Below are 8424 nucleotides of genomic sequence, written 5' to 3' on the forward strand. Positions count from 1 at the left end.
CTATGTGGTTAGCACAATTTATTATGAAATAAAAAATTTCGTTCGGTTAATGAGAGTAACAAAAATTGTTCAAAAATAATGATTGTTAATAAATTTTTAAATTTAGATTATCAGTGTTAAAAGTTCATGTAATCTACTCACAATTTTATTTCAAAACCAAAATGCTGTGCGTTGATTGTTTACGTTTATTTAGACGATTTCACTATATTTATAGCTGGTGCAAATTTAATAACAAAATAATGAATCAGAGTGATCATTAATCGGTTTAATAAAACCAGATTTTTTATAACGTTTTCTCCCATGTTTTTTTATTCACTGCTTATTCAAATAAACAATGCGATTCGTGACAACTGAAGAGTAAATTTCTTTGAATTTAACAATAAACAGTGTTGTAAACAGAATAATTTTGTTATGGATGGAACCTGTTTTGTAAAACATTTTTTTATGACATAATCATAAACTTGTTTGAATGTTTTGTATTTATATATTATAAATCACGTTGTATACAGACATTAATTACACTGGATACTAAAATATCAAACCGTCATATTTGATTTATATATATAGGTACAAATTAAAAAGGTTTTGTATGTACCTACATTTTTATCGTTACCTAGGTACCCGGCCACCCGTTTCTGTGGCTCAGTCTAGTGAAATAAAGAAAATTGAAAGTACACATTTGTAATATGTTGAATTTCACAATGCTTGTCGAGCAATACAAATATTAATATTCCTTAAAACAACAATGAATTTGAAAGCATCGTAAATTATCAATAATAATATAGGAGTGGCACACTATCCGCAATGAGCAATGTTTAGTATTATGTCCGTTATGTTATTTTCAACAGATGGTGCTGCCATTGCTGTGAAAGAAAAATGCTTTAAAATGCAGATTTTTTTTACTTGTCACGTGTGTAAATAAAAATGCGAATATTCGAATGCAATGCTGTGTAAAAATTCCATGTTGACCGATGAATAAATAAAGGAATGTTAAGGTTTTGAACAACCGAATGTTTACATGTTTGTTTTTCTAATATTTAGATATATAGTTTTTCCCCGTAATGATAAGGTATAAAAATTAATATTATTACGACGCAAATATGAGAAACAATACGTATGTAGCTACCTACGTAAAAAATTAAAATATAGAGACATTCAATCGTCGTATATATGTATATTTATACATCATAATACGTAATGCATAATGTATATAATCGATTCATAAAGGTAATGTTTATATTTTTCTGCACAAAATATAATTAGTAAATATCATGTATTTTCTGCTAGTATCAATTACCTATTGAACTAAAGACCGGAAAGGTAAAAGGGATAACTAAGAACTGAGTCATTGAGAAAAAGTGCATTTTTAGTAATTAGTGATACTTATTATGATTTGAATATTGAAAGCATTAACTTTGTGGATCATATTGATATATTATTTCGAGTAATAAAAATACTTTGTATTCTGATCCACTCACATTTTTATTAACCAACTAGTTTCGGCAACAACCTGTTGCCCTCTTCAGGGTTTAATAGTAATAAATTAAACCCTGAAGAGGGCAACAGGTTGTTGCCGAAACTAGTTGGTTAACAAAAATGTGAGTGGATCAGAACACAAAGTATTTTTATTTCTCGAAATAATATTAGTGATATTACTCATTTCCGACACACTTGAAATCAAATTAGTACCATTATTAACATCAACATTATGTGGGGTAATTTCGCGGTCAGTTTTCCCCAAAATCAATATGGACCGATCAGTAGAACATTAGAATAAGCCATATTCATATTATTTTTAATCATCTTATCAAAGATGAAGAAATTGGATCATATATGTAAAGCTTCTAAGAATTTGAGTAGTGTGGTTGTGAATAATGGGTAGAATTGGTGAATGTTACATGTGTGTAATGTGATCACTTAAACTAGCCTATGATGGTTGTCAACCAAAACTTCCACATTCTTCTTCATCTATGTTGAGATGTCATAAAATAATATGAAAAATAACTCCTATAATTGGTGATAATCCAGATTTGCGAACAAGTATTTGGACACGCTCAAGATGTTGTTAAGCCATATTCACATGTTCGATATATAAAAACTTTCATTTGAAGAAACAAACATTTTACGCCGTTCAGACTTAGATTTGGAAAATAAATTAATATATATTTTTTTAAATAATTGTACCCCTCTGGATTATTTGTTAAATTTAAGAAGCTTTTTCTATAAAATACCAAATATTCCAAATTGAGTAAATTTTTAAATACTTTACAGGGGGCACAAAATCAGTGTATCAGAAGATTTAATAATTTTTGTATGTCAATAATATTTGACATTTGTGAACTAGGCAGCTGCAGTATACAAACAGATTTACGGTGACGCAAAATTACTGTTTTGAACATAAAAATGCACAAATTTTTTTAAGAAAAAAAAATATATAATCGGTAATTTCGACGTACAGCCTAGTGTAAGAGAAACTCGTAATATATTTCTTCAACAGTTTAACAGGTAATCTCGGGTCCATGAACTCGGAAATGAACTTTTATTTGTTACAAGGTCGATATGTTGTCTTTATTAAAAGGTGAACTATTTATTGCTCAAAACGAATGGCAAACATTATCTGATCGCATGACAACAACTGAATATTTACAATACGGAAAAAAATGTTATTAAAATTACGGGATTTTTTGCTATTGTCAACATTTAGCTTTTTTAACTTATCGCAGTATGTTTAAAAAAATGTTCTTAAATTTTCATGTTTTATTTTCAAATACGATTTATGTGACATATGTTTACCATATATCCGCCTCCGGATATATGGTATATGTCACATAAATGGTTAACATGTTAAGCTACCGTACTGGAGGTGTCGGGTTCGATTCCCGGGGGGGTGAATCGAGTGGTGTGGCTGTTATTTGTCTCTTTTCACCTCTGTGGAAAGCGATGTGATGGATTGATAGTAAGTTTTAGTTCTGGAAAGCTTCCAATAATTTATTATATTCTTAAATGTCTTCTCCAAACCCTTATCCGCACCCCAATGGTGCGTAGGGCACTACATCATACGTGTGTACCCAGTGTTATCTTTATCGTTAAAACATGAAGAAAAGGTGATTAGCCCTCCGCTTCAGCTACCAGTCGGCGGTAATATTGATTAAATATTAAAGTTTAAAAAAAAACTTACATTTTTTTGATCCCCCTGGGAATCGAACCCGGGACCTCCAGAACGGTAGCTAAGTGCTGGACGCGAATGCATTCTTAAATGTTAAAAGGGAAGAAAAAATCATTAATATGACCAATCCGTTAATAAAATTCCATACAATAAGTATGTACATTCAATTAATCAGTCGTTTGTACAATATTTAAATATTGCAGTATTAAACCTCCTTTTCAATGATCTATAGTATTGCACAATAATAAATTTCTTCTAAATTAACCTCCTTTTCAATGAGATGTTTCCTTTAGTATTTACAGAAGTCATCGTTACGTTTCAAATTGTCTTCTATCATCTTCTGTACTCAATGCTTCTTCGTGTTTTTCCATTACTTTCCCATCAAAACCTAACCAATACTCCTATGTCATATTTCATAAAATACGAAAATAAATTAGTAAAGCAGGTTTTCCTTTGAATTTTCATAGCGCTAAAATAAATAATTAAAATGACAATTATATATAAATTAAATGTTCAAATACAGCTCTTACTACACATTGCATGCACATATAATATTATAAATATTGTTCTTGTACAATAATAAATGTAGGTATTTTGAACTTTTCTCTGCACTTAAACGAACATAATATTATGTTTACTCAATAAAAATATATTGTTACACACGTTATTTGTCCTTACGACTACTTTTCATACATTATTGAAGGACGAAACTATATTTTGTATATTAAAAGCATTGTTAACTGTGTGGTATGTAAATATAACACTCTACTTATCATTGATTGTTCACTCTGTGTAATACCACTTTATAAAAACAATTTTTTGTGATAACCGGTTTCGGAATAATCATTCCATCATCAGGTCAAATATAAATTAAAATGAAATTGTTACAATCTGACATTCATACAAAAATAAAATTTGAAGGAGAAAGAAGACAAATGTATCACAATGGGAATATTTTTAAAAGTGAACCAGTAATGAAATTCAATTGGTTATTTTTTGTATAAAATATACAAAAGTCTTTATTAATTGCTTTACTTATTTTTAAAAAATCAGATTGTTTAAACAAAGACCAGTTTTATTTACTCACAAAGTAGTGTTTTTTTTTTAAAGTTATATTACACAAAGTGAACGGTGAATAATAAGGAGAGTATGATTAAAATAATATTTACTGACTAACTAATTTTAAAATGACAGTATACTTAATCACTTTAATAAACGTGTTGAAATGCAAGACGTGGCGAATGTACAATATCATGAGCTTTAGGGGATTTATGCCAAACGATGGATAACGCGTTATCTACGTCGCGACGTCTGAATAACCTGAACTTAACTTCTGAGCTTTCATTTCTAAAGAGTATTAGATTGTTTACCCAGTTGACAGTCCTCATTACCAGGCAGGTGAAAATGTTATTTGTTTCTTACCCACATATATACATACCTGTGCAACGATGGTCCAGCTCGCAAAGTCCATTGCCTTTTCATAATCCACGAATGGAAGGTACAGTGGGAAGTTGTACTCCACGCTTTTCTCAATATGGTTTCTGACGACGTGGATATGATCTGGCCGCTGATAATAGTCAAGATTGTTCTTCAAGCGATTGTTTATAATTTTGGTGAAGAGTTTGTATAGATGTGACCATAAACTAATTGGATGATAAAAAATTATCTTGTATTATAATACTACCGATGCATTGTTTCAGGAGCTTAATATGGTTTTCTCACCTAGTCTAGCATCTTTTTGGAATAATCTGTATTGATTTGAAAGAGTTTTTACAGCTAGTCATAACTAGATCTACAGGTGTATTAACATCTCCCGGTAAATTAATATATTTTTATTAATATCAACGATATTGTTCAGTGCTTTGTCCTCCATGTAGAATTGTTTCAATATTTTTGTTTGTTTTTGAGATCAGAAACTTCTAAAATCAATCCCAGATACGCAAATTTTTAAATTACATTTACAAATCTTCAATGATCATGAAAACTTCCATGCTGCAGGAGATGTTGATGTCAACAGCGGCGTGCATCAAGAAGATACTGTCTTCACTAAGATCTCCAAATTAGTTCATCCGAATAAGTGATTAAAAATGGAAGGTAGGATTAATGTTAATTGTAACATTTAAAAGTATCTAGTTATGCGGATCATATGATCATTACTGGCTTGCCTTTCAATAAGTAGAATAGATGCTACATGACCAAAATCAAGACTAAATCATGAAGATATGAAGCAACATGTAAATCTTGGACGAATGATAAGATTGGGAAAATAAACGAATTGCGAGATACGCCGACACATTTAACTGCCTTGAACTTCGTTCGGGAAATTATCTCAATTAATAAAAAGTACAATACTCAACAACCTAAAACAATTTCGGCAAAATTTCAAAGTAAACATACTCATTGTACACTCGTATGACGCTGAGAAGTTAACGTCGATTCTCCAATCAGTCGATGCATGCTCGGTATCAGGCCGAGAGCCACGTAACAATGCAGAGACACGAAGACGTTCTATCTACAGTTGTCATAGAAATGAATTCCGCTATCGCAAGGGTGGACATAGGCCGGGCACGTAGAGCGACCGGTGAACGAAGCAACACTGCTCAATTGGAGACCCAGAGGCATTGGAAATTGGGTGAACAACATCTGAAGTGCTGCTGGATCTAAAATACATTGAAACAGTGGATGAGTATGGGGGATCCCTTTGGGTAGCAGTGCACTGGACTGAAGTTGATGAAGAGGGGAAAAAATTGAAAGAAAGTTTACCTTATCGAGGCGATATTAAATCTTTCCCTGCGGGAAGCGGCGTGATGGTTAGTTAGTAGTAGTTAGTTAGTTAAATATTTCTAAACATTTATAGTAAATCATATAAAACATCAGTTGATTAATTAAAATACCAGTTCATATAAAAAATCTTTTTTTTTTCAATTCAAACCCATATCCACACCCCAATGGTGCATAGGGCACTGCATTAACAGATGAAGGAAAGATGATCCTATGAGTCCTCCGCTTCAGGAACCAGTCCAGGGTAATATTGAATAAATATTAGAGTGAAAAAATCACTTATATTTTTATTTAACCCCCCCTGGGAATCGAATCCGGGACCTCCAGAACGGTAGGCGAGCGTGCTGACCACAACGGAGGCTGACAATATAAAAATAGTTTATTAAAATTCATCAAAAATTATTGTTGACACTTTTAGACAAGAGAGCGACTATATAAAAGAGAAAACGAGATTCTGGAAATGATATCATTGCATTACAATCCATAGCGTACCTACTGTCTAATTTCGCAAGACTAAGTGAGCACGTGTACGGTAAGAAAATAATGAGAACAATGCTTCTTAGAGAAAAATTGCACAAAGCGTAAATCAGGAGAGGGGGAAAGAGGTCTGTAAATGATTTTATTGCTATTCAATCCAAATGTCGTAGATCTTTTAATCCATTTAAAACAAAGTCTAATAAAATATATTTATCGATGCCAATTTCCGGGTTCCGCCGGAAATAGTAAGAGAACTAGGCCCACCCCATAGGAAGTCATCACCTGAAGGCTGATTGGAGGTCACCGGTATAGGGCAACAGTGCGCGAGTGTTGTCCAATCAGTTTATATCTCGACTCCTCAGGAACAAGGTACATGTCGTGGTGTTAAATCATCGTAAACAGTCGATACAATAACATTTTTTTAAATTAAATTTATATTTATTACTGAGTGAAACTGAGAGTTGATTTGAGAGTTGATTTGATTTGAAACTGAGATTTAATTAAATTGAAAGTGAGTTTTTAGTGATAAAAACGTATTACTGTTAACGAGAATACAGGTGAATGTTTAAATTATTTTATTACAAAGGCGGTATATGCCGTTTGCATTTTCAATATATAAATTTGTTTATTATAAGAATAATATTAAGTATGTAATAATAATAATTAAACCCTTATCCGCACCCCAATGGTGCATAGGGCACTGCTTCATATAAACGCAGTATTATCTTGATCGTTTACACATGAAGGAAAGGTGACCAGCCGTCCGCTTCAGGTACCAGTCCAGGGTAATATTGAATAAATATTACAGTGGAAAAATCACTTATATTTATTTGACCCCCCCTGGGAATCGAGCCCGGGACCTCCAGTACGGTAGCCGAGTGTGCTGACTATCACACTACGGAGGCGGACAGTTATTATTAAGTATGTACGAGTATGTAAAACCCTATTACTGGCAAAAACACATATCGAACAATTTATTAATCAATATTTCAGTCTTAATTAACCTAATTAAGAAATTTGAACACGATTGCAATTGATGGAACAGCAAATTAACATGATAAAACATTACTAAACTATATGTATGTGATGCCATTAAAATGTTGATGACAATGCTTAATTTATACTTCCTAGTATTTCAAAACAAACATTACGTGTGTTTCGAGCATTTGAATACGCAACGTTTTTTTGTTTGTTGAAAAAAAAACATTTTGCAAATGATATTCGAATAAATATATAAATAAATATACATGTAAATATATATAATATATATATATATATATACATATATATATATATATATATATATATATATATATATATATATATATATATATATATATATATATATATATATATATATATATATATATATATATAGATTCCCAAGGGGGGTAAAATAAAGTGATTTTTTCACTGTAATATTTATTCAATATTACCCTGGACTGGTACCTGAAGCGGAAGGCTGATCACCTTTCCTTCATGTGTAAACGATCAAGATAACACTGCGTTTATATGACGCAGTGCCCTATGCACCATTGGGTGCGGATAAGGGTTTTTATTTATTATATATATATATATATATATATATATATATATATATATATATATATATATATATATATATATATATATATATATGAATATATAATAAAACTAACCAATAGGTAGTGAGAGATGAAAGCGTTTACCTGTCTTTCTCTGCTTCTAATTTCAACTACCAATTTGTTTTTCTACTACTAATTTGTTTTGCCAATCTTTCCACTTGTTTATTTATTTAAAATTCATGAACTCAAAAGAAATAAGTACAATGGCGGGCTTGTTGCTAAAAGCAATATCTTCCAACCAACTTGTCTGAATCATCTCGATATACCTTTCTTAATTTTATCGAAAGTGCTTATATCGCAATTATTTCCTTACTTCATCATTCGAACATCTATCATACATCGTTTTGCCAAATTACATTGCCAAATACTGCCTGCACTCCATTATGTACTGACCGT

This window comes from Brachycentrus maculatus, unplaced genomic scaffold (assembly GCF_059751285.1).
Source record: "Brachycentrus maculatus isolate JH-2025_06_01 unplaced genomic scaffold, ASM5975128v1 h1tg000261l, whole genome shotgun sequence".
Classification (NCBI taxonomy): Eukaryota; Metazoa; Arthropoda; class Insecta; order Trichoptera; family Brachycentridae; genus Brachycentrus; species Brachycentrus maculatus.